Source organism: Typopeltis vanoorti, chromosome 17 (assembly GCF_054136105.1).
Source record: "Typopeltis vanoorti isolate ZY-2024b chromosome 17, IOZ_Tvanoo_1.0, whole genome shotgun sequence".
NCBI lineage: Eukaryota > Metazoa > Arthropoda > Arachnida > Uropygi > Thelyphonidae > Typopeltis > Typopeltis vanoorti.
In genome coordinates, this window is record NC_143565.1 from 15712282 (window position 1) to 15727090 (window position 14809).

Sequence of the window (14809 nt, forward strand, 5' to 3'; positions counted from 1 at the left end):
TTGCAGGGCCGATTTTATCATTAGACGAACCTAGGCAATCGCCTAGGGGGCGTCACATGTGTAGGTGTACTTGTGTAAGTATCACAAAATATATAGAGAGAGACAATGTATAGGGACGCCTAAATTTTCTTTGCCTAGGAGCATCAAATACTCTCGGACCGGCCCTGCACATTTGAAATGTTTTTACATTCCATATTGGCAGAGTCTGTTGTGGGTGCCATGACTGTGAATGAGTTCAAAGCAAAGTATGATAGATACTGCGCAAATGTTGGATAGTCCTTGACATAAAGTTTAGGGGCTCCCGCGATGAGTCTAAGGACTCCTTGGAGTTGCTCGTAATAATAATGATATTAAGGGACCATATTATAAGAAACACCCCTCCACCTTCCCAGAGACATGAAATTCTTTTTTATGGGAACGATACTAGACTCTGGGTCAAAATGTTACGTGATCATTTCCTGTTTCTGGTATTTTTGTTCCCCGACATAAAATCAAACTTGGATCTCATGTCGCCTCTGTTTCACGCAGCAACTATCTTTCCTTCTGGAAAAATATGGAAGACAATCCTTTAACACTCCACACTTAAGCCATCCACACTTCGATCTATTCCCTAAGTTGAAAGAACCATTCCGCATCACTGCCATTGACGAGGTTAATGCTGAAGTGACCCGACTAATCGATGTGCAAAGTTTCTTGACATCCAAAACGTTGGGCAACACAGACAAATCAAAATGGAGATATTTGAGCCGTTTAGATGAATTTGTGATATAAATGTTTCTTTACCAACAGGAGTACGGTGTGCAGTACGTTTGAAACATAACTTCATATTATTATTATTATCGTCTTTTCATCAGAAGACTTAACTCCATCAAGGGTGGTAGTGGAATAAACTCCACGATTTACCAACATTCCTACATCACATTTGTACAGCACGTATAATTACCACCAAATGTGTTCGAGGTTGGTTTGATATTTCATATTTAAATATTAATATAACACTGGTCAGTTTCTTTGACATTGAGAGTTGATGGGCTATCACGAATTTCTTCTGCTGAAGAAACTAGATCATGAATCACGCCCTGTACAGTAATATTCTCCAAGACTTCGTGATGCAGGAATAGCTAGCTAAGCTAAGCGTTTCTTGTGATCCCTCATCCTTTTTACTGGCCACTTTGTTATTGTGAGACTTCTTTCCCTAGGATGGAAAGCATTCTCAAGAGGAAACAAATAAAGATCGAAGATATGAAACTACAGCTGCAGCCCATTCTCCAACATTCTCATCAGATATGCTGAGAACAGTGGAAGGATGCTGCATGAACCGAAGGTCATGCCAATGTTGGTCATCTATAGATTGATAAAAAAAGATCCCCGTGTCAGAATTAGCGGTCAAGGTGTGTTCATCGAGAATGAGAGGACCCAGTGATGTCCATGAGAACAATCTCCATGCCAGTATACGGCCACCATCGGCTTGTATTTCGGCCAACAATACATCCTTTCATTCAGGCCATTTTCACCCGATGGAAACGACTAGGATAGGTAGAAAGGAGCACAAATCCATTGAACCATTGTATAAAGGAAGAATTCTTTATACAATGACGCGGAGAATTCTTTCGATGGTCCATCGACTCATCATTTCACTAATCCGAGTAAATATTAAAGTCCGTGTGCATTGCTTGTCATTGGATGGTAACTTCCAGAAAGAAAACGAATTAAATAGGAATTGAAAGGGAAGATGACTGAAACTTCTTTCTGTTTCATGGAGTATTTGAGTCGCTCGATATGAATCTCGCGGGGCATTTATCGGGTGTTTAAACGATCAGTCGGATACATTGATCTCTCCCTTCCATGAGACATGCGCACTTGTCTTCGTGAGCGAACAATCGATGTCAATCAACGAACTCAGCTTGCAAATCTCCTAGAGGGATATTCAGGGAGTTTTTTTATTATTATTTTGTTTTTGATAAACTGATCAAGGAGCATGCTTTACCTTATCCAGCATACGGCGCTGTCCTCCGTACCTACGAAATCCAATATTTTTGCTAAAAACTCAATTTCGTTAATTTTAATTTTTTTTTTTTGCAGTAATTCTTTAAGTAATAAAGAGAATAAATAATGTACGTAATATTTTTGTAGGGAGAGGATCATATTGCAGAACACATTTAAAGGTAAACCTTCATAATGTAGTGAATCTTAGTCGAACCACACACACACGTACGTTAGGCCACACTGTCAAAACGTAGGGGAAATATGTGGTCCGAAACAATCCCCATGTCAGAATTAGCGGTCAAGGTGTGTTCATCGAGGATGAGAGGACCCAGTGATGTCCATGAGAACAATCTCCATGCCAGTATACGGCCACCACAGCTTGTATTTCGGCCAACAATACATCCTTTCATTCAGGCCATTTAATAGCACTGTACTCATAGATATCTGCCTATTTTCAGAGAAGAAATATCTTTTCGCAACCGTACGAGACTGGTTAACTCCTCCTCACTTGAAAACATATTTATTTCAAACAAATGTCTCTTGTATTAATGAGAAGATCGGAATTCCAACAAAACGCATGTGTCTCTGTGATTACAGAAGCACTAAGAAGTTGTTCTCTATGGAATTTATCAATTTGTAAGGAGTGCTTCGTATGCTCCTCCCTAAAAATATTTCTTAATATTATTTTACTGTTACTAAGCAAGATATATCGTAGCTCGCCTCCTAATCTACCGCATTTGTCTTTTTTTTCCAGAAAAGATTCACGCTTTTGATTGCAGAAATGTGTTTTATGTTTGCTTTGAGCTCTCTGTCTGAAGCTACGATTTCATCTATCATAAAAGTTTAAGGCGCTACACATTCTTTCTCTGTTGTCTGTCTATCTAATTATATGTTACCAGTCTGTTTTGCTTATCTTCGTAAAGATGATCTTCTTTCTGTCAAAACTATCGCGTGCTTTCATTTATTTTCTATCTGCTTGTGTCTTTTCCCTATACGGGCTACTTTTATCGCAATACTTCTTATCTTTAATAGCTGCCTAGCAAAATATTTGTTTTATTCCATTTATTTGCGTTGTCTCCTTCCTGTATTATATTTTGATTGAGTAAAACAACTCGTATCCTATCATATTTCCACTCTATTCAGTCTTGGCAAATAATAATAATTTACAAATATGCACTTGTCGCCTACTGGGGATGGATTTCTTATACATCTTTACACCTCCCCCCCCCCACACACACACACATACATTCATATTATAAAGCGAATGCCGAACGTTCTTTGATAATAACGTTTGAAATAAACTTGTTTATGACAGAAACGTCTCGACATTATTTGCAAAAAGTAATAAAAATTTGTATTTCAATCCGCATGTAATCCTTATGTGTTTTGGAATGGTTATTGAAAAAACAAAACTTATTTGTCGCGTGTGTATTTGTATAACAAAGCTTGGGGAAATTGGAAGGCACACCGCGGTATCTTGGAGTTCGCTTTATCCGTGTCTCTAAAAGCTGCTTACGTTATCAGTCTGCACTATGTAATCTACAATATCTAGACGCCTGCTCATCCCCACTATCGGTCTAATATGAAATGTATTATTATTATTATTTGACGCTTCACCTCCAAGGACTCATTTAGGGAAGACACCTGCTCTACAACTCCACTACTCAATCCACCAGCTGACCGCAACTACACCAATGCTATCTACCGCCGACCACCACCACTAGTATTTCTACAGACACTCCCAAGCATCCATGTCCACGGCGGGATTCGAACCCGCAACCTTTTGGCTTGAGAGCGGATACGCTAACCACTCGGCCAACCATACCGGAGACTCCATTAATATAGAGTTGGCCCAGCCTTCAGACTTCTGAGAAGGCTTTCCACTAGATTTTGGAACGTTATTGTGAAATTCCCTTTCATTTTCCAAGAAGAGAATTAGTGAAGTCGGTCACTGATGTCACACGATTCGACCTGGCTCTTAATCGGCATCCGAATGCACCCCGCAGGGGTTCAGTGAGGTCGCGTTCACGGCTCTGTTCCGGCCAGTCAAGTTCTTCAACATTCATCACGATTCTTCAACTTTCAATACGATAAGATTCCACTAACAAAGTGGAGTTTTATCGTATTGATGTGGAAAAGGGCTTTCACCGAATGTTTGCATAATGCTGGAAGCACCAAATTCTCTAGAAGGTCCCTGTAGGCCCCAACGTTAAGATTCCCCAGCACTGGAACTAGAAGCACCAGCTGAAACCATAAAAAAAAACAGCTCCAGCTCATGATGTCTTCTCCAGGAAATTTAACAGTTGGCATAACACATCCGGGTAGGTAGTGTTCTTCTAGCCATCGCAAAACTCAACTCCTCCGTCGGACTGCGAGATGATGAAACATGATTCATCATTCCAGAGAACGCGTTTCCAATGCTCCAGAGTCCAATGACGGCGAGTTTTACACCATTCCATCCCATGGTTCGCGTTATCCTTGTTAGGCTTGTGTGCTGCTATGCGGCCATGGAAACCCATTCTTCAGCTTCCGATGAACAGTGCGTGCAGAGGCATTTCGAAACTAGGTATCTGAACGGAGGACAAGCGAAGTTTCGCGCCACGCGCTTCAGCACTCGGCGGGTGATGTTGTGTGATTTTATTTCGCCCAGCAGGTGGTGATTGTGCTGTAGTTGCTCCTAGGCATTTCCTCTTCACAGCAACACCACTTACAGTTGATCGGGGCAACTGCTGCTGGAACAGAAATTACCCGAATCGAGTCGTCACTAAGGAAGCTAATGTTAATGTTTGTCCATGAAGATTGCAGGCCCGCATTCTACCTTTTTATACCTATGTGAACCTTAGTTGTAATGTAACAGCGACGAAGGAGTATCCGAATATTGTTGATCCCATAGTGTACGTTCTGGTACAGCAAACAGATTTAATTCAGTTGAGGTTCCAAGCCTTTTTCTAATGGTGTATTTCCGTTAAAATAATTTGATACAACGGGAATATGGTTTATAATTAATCGTGGGTGTAATGGATGATGGATCAAAATTATTTTAAGTTATGACGCTGTTTGCGTCGAAGTTCACTGACAATTCGCCTGCACCAAGGACAGTATTTCAACTGTAAATACGGCCCATGGTGTGTTGAAAACAGAATGAGCTCTGTAAATTACGGACATCATTAATATGATTTATAATGTGGCTTGGAAGTTTCCCATTATTAGTTGGCGGTTAGCTACTATCTTAATGACTATTTCTTTTTTTTTTATGATTACATCGTCTGCTCTCCATACTTGACAATAATTCTTAAAAGAAAAAGTATCTAAGGGCTGAAAAAAAAAAGGACATTTAAATATTTATCCTTTACTTTATACATTATTCCCCCCCCCCCTCTCTTGGTATACCCTGTCTTTTTTGAAACCGTGGAGTTGTTGTTTTTTGAGGTTTGTCGGCAAGTGCTACCACATTCGTATTCAACTGTAACTTTAAGGAAGTTGAGTTGCGTGCCACTGGCTATTAAAGGCTAACGTGATCAGCCTTCAGAATGTGAGCTTAGGCTTTTAAGTGTTGATCTTTGCGTTCTGGGCTGCCATTTAAATTACAAAATATATATGCATAGCGCCACGAAAACCCACTACACTTTGTAGCCAAGAATATAGGTTGATACAGAACGCACACGTGTATTGTCCCTAATATTTGATGGTGCTAATGAGGAGAATCTATTCTTAAATTATCAGTGTTTGCATTCGGAGTATTAATAGGAAACCAAGAAATATTCGCTCCTGAAGAAACCAGAGATCTAAGAAAACAAATGGATAAAGAGGGTTATGATTGTTAATAATCATGGCCGAAGTATCTGTTTGGGGAATGAAAAAAAAAGTTACCTGGAGAAAAAACAACCACCCCCGTACGAGACCAGCCAACTCACCTTCTATTGAAAACTCTTATAAAGGTTCTTGGCGTGCTAGAAGGGATCTGAAGTCTTTGCAACGAAGGGGTATCGTCAAAGCTACTGAAGCCAGTTTGGTAAATTGTATGCCTACTGGAAGAAGGGTCGATTTTTTTTTTTTTTTAAATGTCAAAAGGTGTAGTTCTGTTTACATCACTAGAAATACAAGTGGGCTTTATAGGACCGACTTTTCTTCCCATCTAGAACGGAAGAAATTAAGCTGAGTTCTCAGACCATGTTGCTAGTGAAATGTTTGAAATTCCCGGAATTCCTCAAAGCTATTCGAGGCAACGGCGACACCGCTTTATCACTATTTTGCGCGTCATTGATGTCCTGGTATTAACTAATTCAAATTACAGCCACGAAATGAGTCACTCGGCGAAAGAGATTTTTAACCCACTCTCTCTCCTTTCCAGACATTCATCTTTATGCTTGTCTGGTTATTTTCTGGGACTTAAATAAATCAAGCATGTTGCTATATCGATATTTTAACCTTCGGAGTAATTTGCAAATGGTTTTCTTGTTTAATTATATACACAGGCTCTAGCTTCTGATCCATGACCTGAAAATGTATTTTTAATCGTGTAAAATCAAGGATGAGATCAACATATGAAGGACAATTATCATAAATTTAAATAAAAGTACACGAAAATGGGTTAATTATAGATTAAGGACAATTATACTAAAAAATCACACTTAAAAGTCTAAACCTTTGTTCTCCAATAAATATTGCTACTGCATATTTCTTTTATATTTTTTCAATTTCTTCAATACAGTGACCATAGCAACATCTGAAATTAACCTCGTCCCCAGACTTTAGTGAGCTAAATAGCGCTAGTATAAAAAAATCATGATGTGGCAGTTACTTTGCAAGATGTTTTTATTTCTTTTTAATTCTTTGAATATTATTATCATTATTGTTACTGCTAATGATCGTAGCTTTTAATATTGTGTTTAGACAATGGTTAGTTTGGTTATTTTTAACGATGAAAAGAATCTTTTATGAGTCTCGTATTCCAACACCATAATGAAGAAATTATCATTTAGTTATTTATAATTTTTTCTCTTAAATACTCATAAATTGGTGGTAATGGTGATGAATCAATCGGCCGTGAGATGCTGTGATTGATTCATTAATGCCCTTGGGGGTGATGGATAGCAACGCAAAGTTGTACCAATGAAGTTTAACTGAGGTTTGGCTGTTGCTCTTACCCCCTTGGGCGATGAGTTTTTGAGTTCGCTCTCTTAAGGTTTTTGCCTTAAGGGAGCACTTTGAGTCTCCGGGGAAGGTGTTCTCCGGCACGGCCCGCTGAGGGGCTATGTCGGTGAATTATTTTCCTCGGAATTTGAGCGGTTCTGCTCGGTAATCGAGTTTCACTGAGTAGAACCAACGCTGAGATTTGGACGGTCTTTCGCCCACGAATGAGTGGCCTAGAGATCGTCCGATATTTTTGAGATATCACCTTTACTTACACATACGGTGATTGATTCATTCAATCCAATACCCTTGGAGGGTAATGGATAGCAATGCTGTAGCTAATGAAGCTCTAACTGAGGCTCGGCTATTGCTGTTACCCTCCTGCCATGATCAGAGCTTTAATAATAGCTAAATAACCTTATCCCTACACTGTCCGCTACAGATAACGGGGAATATGAAAAGCATTCTTGCTTCGCCCCTTTAAGCCAGTCCTTATAAGGATACTCATAAATTCATCTCGGATGGATGGGTTGAATCAATCGACCGTTAGATGCGGTGATTGATTCATTCAATCCAAAATACCCTGGAGGGTAATGGATGGCAATGCTGTAGCCAATGAAGTTCTAACTGAGGCTCGACTATTGCTGTTACCCTCCTGCCATGATCACAGCTTTAATACTCATAAATTCTCTTAAATACTTGGAAGTCCTTTTTAGGACTTCCAAGGTAACAAATTGCAATGCTGTAGCCAATGAAGTTTTAACTGAGGCTCGGCTATTGCCGTTACTCAGCCATGATTAGAGCTTTTTAGCTGAATAACACTCCATCCACACAGATTTACTTCATTCAGATGACGGGATAAAGAGTCAAGGACTCAGTCCATCGCCCAGTTCTTATAAGAACTGGGCGATGACTAAGACGAGAACTAAGAACTACTCATATAGGAAGCTAGTTACATTTCACATGACGCTTCTCGGCCGTCTGGCTTGGATAAAGTGTATAGTTTCTGTTCTTAACCGTTAATATCGGTACGAGTCCCATCGGGTTTCACGATATTTAACCGGAAATTTACAGAACTTCGTAAACCCCGGACTGGGGAAATATCAAACACGTGGTGGGAATAGTTAGGCTCCCCCCATCTGATCATGCCCTCCATTCTGCCGCGTGTGCGTACCCTCGGAATTAAGGTTGACGCCACAATACCGGCGATGGCGAAAGCCATCACAGACTGCGTCGGCGCAGAGAACATTTTTGGATTTACCCCTTATATGGAGGAGGAAGATACCAGGTAGTGACCAAAAATATGGAGACCAGAGAAAAGTTTCTCCAAGGGTTTGACTGTGGTAAAGTAAAAGTATCTCCCTTCATGGTTGGGAGCATCCTGAGAACCCTTAAGATACCACGATTTCCCCTAGAATATGCAGAGAACAACGATATAATTCATAGCGTATTCTCTAAGTGGGGAGTTGTACGGGAAATCCAGGTTCACAATGACGCCGACAATCCTGAGTGGAAGTCAGGGGAGGTAACCATCTCTCTTGAAATGAGGACCGAAGTTCCTAACTTTGTCCTCATAGGATCTGCCCGGGTAATGGTAAATTACCCAGGCGTCAAAAAGCAGTGCTTTAGATGTGGTGCCTTCAATCATCTTGGGGCAGACTGCCCTCGCATAAAATGCAAGAACTGCCTAATAATTGGCCACAACCAAGAAAAATGTGAGGCAGCTTGTTTGAAATGTGGGGTCACTGACCACAGAGTCGACACCTGCCCATCCAGAACCCTCGCAGAGAGGATGGGTGGTGCAATCACATCAGTAACAAAACCAAGTAATGAAAAGGTCACAACACAGGAAGAGTTTCCGCCTCTTGAGGCCACTCCTGATCATGCCGCCATGTCTAAGACAACGAAAAGGTCCCGTAAGGGAGGGAAACCTACCAGAATTGTAGAGACCAGCCATACGATCCCAACAGAAGAGACTGACAATGCAGAAACCATCATGGTAACTCCCACGGACGAAAGCGGAGCTACCACTGCCAATATAGACATCGCCAATTCAGATACAGTAGAAGAAGCTGAAGTAGAGATGGAGACGAACACCAAAACTTCCAAACGGCCATTAAGTCCGCAGGAAGAAGAGCTGACAAATCTAAAAACAGCAAAAGTATCTGAAACCGAACACCCAGAAGTCCCTCATGCAAAAGCAGGGGAGACTCTAAAACATCTCCTTAGAGGTATGCCCGGGGTAGCAGAAAAGTTTAAAGAGGCAATAGATAAAGTAGGAGAACCTGAACTCCTCTTCACAGGGAAATATGGACCCGACATCGTCAGTGCAAAATGGGGTGACCTCTTCGTTGATGACATCAGCAAAATCACCCCTGAGCAAGTAGAGGTAGCCCTGGATGTACACGAGGAGGCAGCTTCGGCGTTCTACATAGCTCTTTGCAAACTAGACATGGCCAAGGGAAGTGAGGTGGCCAAAAGAATCATAACAGCCCACAACAAAAGAAAGGAACAGTAACCACCTTGTGGATTTCTGTACTCAGCTTCACTGGTTTTTAGTTCCCACAGGTGGGGGAGCACCTGAGAACCCGAGCAGCGAGGCGGTGCAGTTCCTTGTGAGCTGCATCACTCGGGCCAGATCCTTCCTCCACCTCTAAGTTTACCTTTCCATTCCTTCTCCAGATTTATTCTCTCTTTGTTTTGTTACATGTTTCCTTTTTAGGATTTTTCCTTTTTTTAAAGTGAAAAATCAACGACCGTTTTAGAAGCGCCCCTGGGGGGAAAACAGCTAAAACAGGTCAACTGAGGCCTCTTTTACCTACTCTACCACCATGCACTCTATCTTTATTTCCTCTCCTAGGGAAATGATTATGAGCAAGATGGTTTCCAGTTGCCTTCCTTGCCATACTATATTTTTATGACTGTAGCCGTATGTGTTAACGGGACCGGTTTGCCAGTTTTGAGGGATGAAAAACCATAGTAACCGGGAGAAAACCCTCCACTTCCGTATGAGACCGGTTAACTCACCTTTAGTCGAAAGAGATCAGATAAAGGTTCCTCACATCAATGACGGGAATCGAACCCAGGTCTCTCCGACCAAAGAGCTTCGTCTATACTGACTGACCTGCGGAGGCCCATTGAACCACTGAGGCTAATAAATTTCGCTATTGACTACGTCATCATGAAACATTACATCCTCTTTGATAGCAAAGAAACGAAAATAACCTACGCCTCTCTGTAAAACAATTTATTCAGCAATAAGTCTAGATATTTCAGTTTGCAGTGCTTGTCTTGCTTATTGCTAGCATTTTTCCTGTTCATTCTTTGTCATCATAGGACGCATAAATAGTTAATTAATTATCGCAGTGCAGGGATGGCATTGAGAGCGTAACTAGCATACTAAAAACTATCAGGGGGGGTCCCCCCTTTCAGTTCATCTAACGTTCTCAAGAGGTTCACTAAAAGCTTGTTGTAAGAGCGTAGTAGTAGCCGCAAAATATAATTACTCAACTGACTGAAATGTTCTATGAGACATGAAACGATCATGATATTTCATGTCTGGAATTATTCCTGTTTACCCATTGAATTAAAATAAATTGCAAACAGCATACAGAAATAACATCATGCAAAAACAAACACAGCCATTAACAGCGAGGTCAATAGGAGACTCCAATACAGCCCATTGCTTTCGCCACCATACACCTCCTGACTCTACCAAATCGATATTGTACGAGTACTTGTAGTTAGTCCAACCCATTACCGATGCTGAAAAGTAATTTTTGGCACGGAATTCGCTACGACTTCCTGCTAGCGAAAAGTAGGCTTCGCAATCAAATGGAAACACAAAGGGAAAAAAAAAAAATAGCGAAAAGTGATTTTATGCATTTTTTTTCTATGATAAATGATCGTTCTTGCAACCACCGGAATATCTATGAAATATTAAAAGCGCTTGAATATGAAAACAGCGCTCTGTTATGAGAGAGAGAACGACCACACGCAAACCGAAAGAGAGAGAGAGATGGATAATTCCTTTGAGATAGTCAGGACTAGCGCAAATACCTCTACAAGGAGCAAATAAATTCATCCAAACCTCTGAATCGTGTTAAAAAAGAAATAATAAATAAAAAATCCACTGCATTGAATCGATAAACATGACTTCCCATCGGGAGGGGGGGGGCGGAATTCCTCCCTTATCCTACGAAAGTCACATGATCCACCTAACAAACAATTGTATAGTTTCTGGGTTACATAATTGGAGCTTTGCCAGAAGCTAATTTTAGCCATTCGAACCAGAGCCGATTATCGACAGCCAAAGGGCTTCTGTCTGAACTCGTGTGTTAATATGTATTTCTTAATCCATGTGAAGTTAGTCTATTCAGCAGCTTGTACTTTAGTACCCACTGGCTCGTTCTTTCTCTTGGCCTAAATCTATTACCTCAAGTCTTCAAATATGCTAACACTAACCTATTCATATGCACATACAGCCTAATATATATAATAATTTAGATCAGGGATCTAAATTATTTTAACTGACACAGTATACTAACTCTATCGTAGCTTAGTTGTTTCGACTTAAAAGATAAAATGAATTTATATAGAAGTACGGTGTTTGTTTTCATTAAAAATCAACAAAACCTATAATTTTCAGTTATAAACAATTGTATTTTAAAGTTATGAAGTGTTTTTGTGACGTCTATAAATGGCGTAATCTCATTGGCTAGTTTTCTTCCACTTTCCTAATCGATTACTCACTCAAATTTGGTCAAGTCATAAATGTTCCTTTTCGCTGTATGAATAGAATCAAACCCAAGTCTTCCCAGCCAAAGGGACGTCATCACTACGCAATGGGGACAATCTATTGTTTTTACGCTTTTTTATAACCAGTCATCAATTTTTAATTGTGTCAGTGCTCACATGTGAGATATATATTCAAAAACTTTCGCTAATTGTTTCGATAATTTTATATATATATATATATTGCTTTTGTAGCTTTACAACTAAAATTGATTTAATATTTTTAAGAAATAATAGCGTAACTTATACACTACTTCAAATACATGAATGTTTACTTCAAATAATGAAAATTTTTTTCTAAATTAAAAAAATTTACAACATACTTTTTTAAATTTTATATTATAATATTATATAAAAATAAGTTAGAGGGAGTGTTTTCCGAGAAAGTGGCCTTAAGCAGGAGTCGGGCCTAAAAAAAGTCATTTTTAGGACTCCCAGGGTAACAAATGCCAATGCTGTAGCCAATGAAGTTTTAACTGAGGCTCGGCTATTGCCGTTACCCAGCCATGACTACAGCTTTTTAGCTCAAAAACACTCCATCTACACAGATACACAGATTTTCTTCATTCAGATGACGGGATAAAGAGTCAAGGACTCAGTCCATCGCCCAGTTCTTTTAAGAACTTTTAAGAGTGTTTTCCGAACCAGGTAGAGTGGAGTTAATCGATTGTGAGATGCAGTGATTAATACCCTTGGAGGGTAATGGATGGCAATGCTGTAGCCAATGAAGTTATAACTGAGGCTCGGCTATTGCTGTTATCCTCCTACCATGATCAGAGCTTTAATAGCTCAATAACACCTTATCCTACACTGTCCTCTACAGATAACGGGGAATATGAAAAGCATTCTTGCTTCGCCCCTTTAAGCCAGTCCTTATTATAAGGACTATATTATGACACTATCCGATGGTGAGTGTATTCCAAATCAAGCTTGCTGAAGAACAGGACCACATAAATAAAAGGTGAGCCACTGGTTTTTATACCCTTGGGCTTTGGAAATTAGGTATTTTTAATTAGATGACCATCAGATGTCTTCTAGGAGATTTCCGGTGCGAAATTGTATTAAAAAAAAGGCAACACGGAAATCCACCAGGATTAGAATAATTGTGAATGACTGCAGCGATCTGTATCCAATTAAGACACAGCCCTTTGCTACTTAATCTGTTACGTATATTTCGCCAGTAGTTTCGGAACCTTATTGCATTTCACACCTCCTTAATTCCCAGTTTCCTCTCGACGTTATTAAACACGTCTTGAGTGTCCAAAATATTTCCTGCGCTTACACCCATTATACCTACGGACTAGAAGTATCTTTCTTTTATTCGCGTCAGCCAATTACTGCTTCAGACTTGCCTATTGATTGGATTATCGCCTTTGCCTGCAGCATTAGCTCGGACGTATGTCTCATATCTTTATAATCTCTCCGTAACCTTCTGGCCACGCACAAATCAATTTGAGTTCCGAAATTTCTGCCGTCATGTTAATTCCTTTTGATTTATAAATGCTGTATAAAAATCTCCATTGGACTCTAGAAGGGCATAGACTGCGTCCAGACAATTTACGAAGAATATTTTTTAAATTTAATTCTCTTCTGATTACAATATTTTTTAAGTATAAATAAAGCCTTGGAATTTATTTTCTCAGTCAGTCAGTTTGCATATAACAACAGAGCTGTGTCTGGACAGATTTTGATGAAATTTAGCAACCAATTACAAACAACTGGAAGACGTATTCCCGATAAACAAATGTGCTTCTAAGTCTATTTGGACTACGGAACAGTTCAACAGAAACATCTGTCGGTTGATTAAAAAAAAAAAAACCTGGGTTCAAATTCCTTCTAGAACGCGAAGAACATCTGTAAGGGTTTTTGAAACGAAAGTAAGTTAGCCGGTCTCATACAAAGATATGAAACAAACAAACGAGCCTGAGATTCCTGCCAAGTTCAGGACATCAATTTAGGGTTTCCATAACAGCAATGACAACTGGTAACTCAACAATTACTGGTATAAGTTTTGACAGCGTGTGTATGGCAGTAACTACACTTATATTTGATTTATTTGAGTTATGTGCTTGCTGGGTTTAAAGATTCAATTGTATCGTGACCTAGAGAAACTCTTTTCAGCTGGGTTCCATGCCAAGCAATGATTTTTTTTATCTCGGAAATTCGAATTTTAACTCCTCATCTCATATGAACGATCGTAAGGCTGGTAGTATTTCAGACAACAATACACGTTAGGGTTTAGGATCACAAGATGGCGACAACTGCATACAGTATTCTTTTCCCCGATGTCTGTACAATCATCGATAGCTATGACGGCTAAAATGGAGATGGCTACCCTTCAAGGTAGTGAGAAATAAAGAAGTAGTTCGCCCACTCCGTTTGGTGAATTAAAAGGCATTACAGGATTTATTTATTTCTAATTTGTAATTATTTGATTAAAAACTCACGATTGCAAGCTTCCAATGGCCATGACCGAGTTCGTTTTTCATGCAAAACAAATCATAAATTAACTTAGAACAAATTAACTACTACAGATTAGTTAACTTTTAAAGGCTTTAAGTTTTTTAAATGGTCCTCCGACTTGAAGTTTTTACTTTTTTATGCTTCTTTCATTAAATTAGTCTCCAGCTGCGTTCTGTTTTGGTCAACATCCAGATTCTTATGAAGAAAGAAGAAAAAAATACTTCAACATTTTCTGTACACTTTTTTTACAGGTTAAAAAACGCGAAGTTCTTTTAATGCCAAGATATTTAAAGATGTACGAGGAAATCAATCGAAAATTCTTTGAAAGCCATTATTATATGACATCTTGTATTGTTCTGAACATTTCTAAGCGTACAAAAAATGAAATTAAAAATTAAACTACACAAATTACGGTTTCCCAACAATTTTATAT

The 14809-nt window shown here is 39.5% G+C and overlaps 1 protein-coding gene and 1 pseudogene across 4 annotated transcripts in view; both read left to right on the forward strand.

The window, feature by feature from the left end:
• LOC150097180 (RNA binding protein fox-1 homolog 2-like) overlaps positions 1–14809 on the forward strand; it is a 678934-nt gene that overhangs the window by 216707 nt on the left and 447418 nt on the right. The gene's annotated exons all lie outside the window — the stretch shown is intronic.
• On the forward strand, positions 8085–8201 carry LOC150097181 (U2 spliceosomal RNA; annotated as a pseudogene).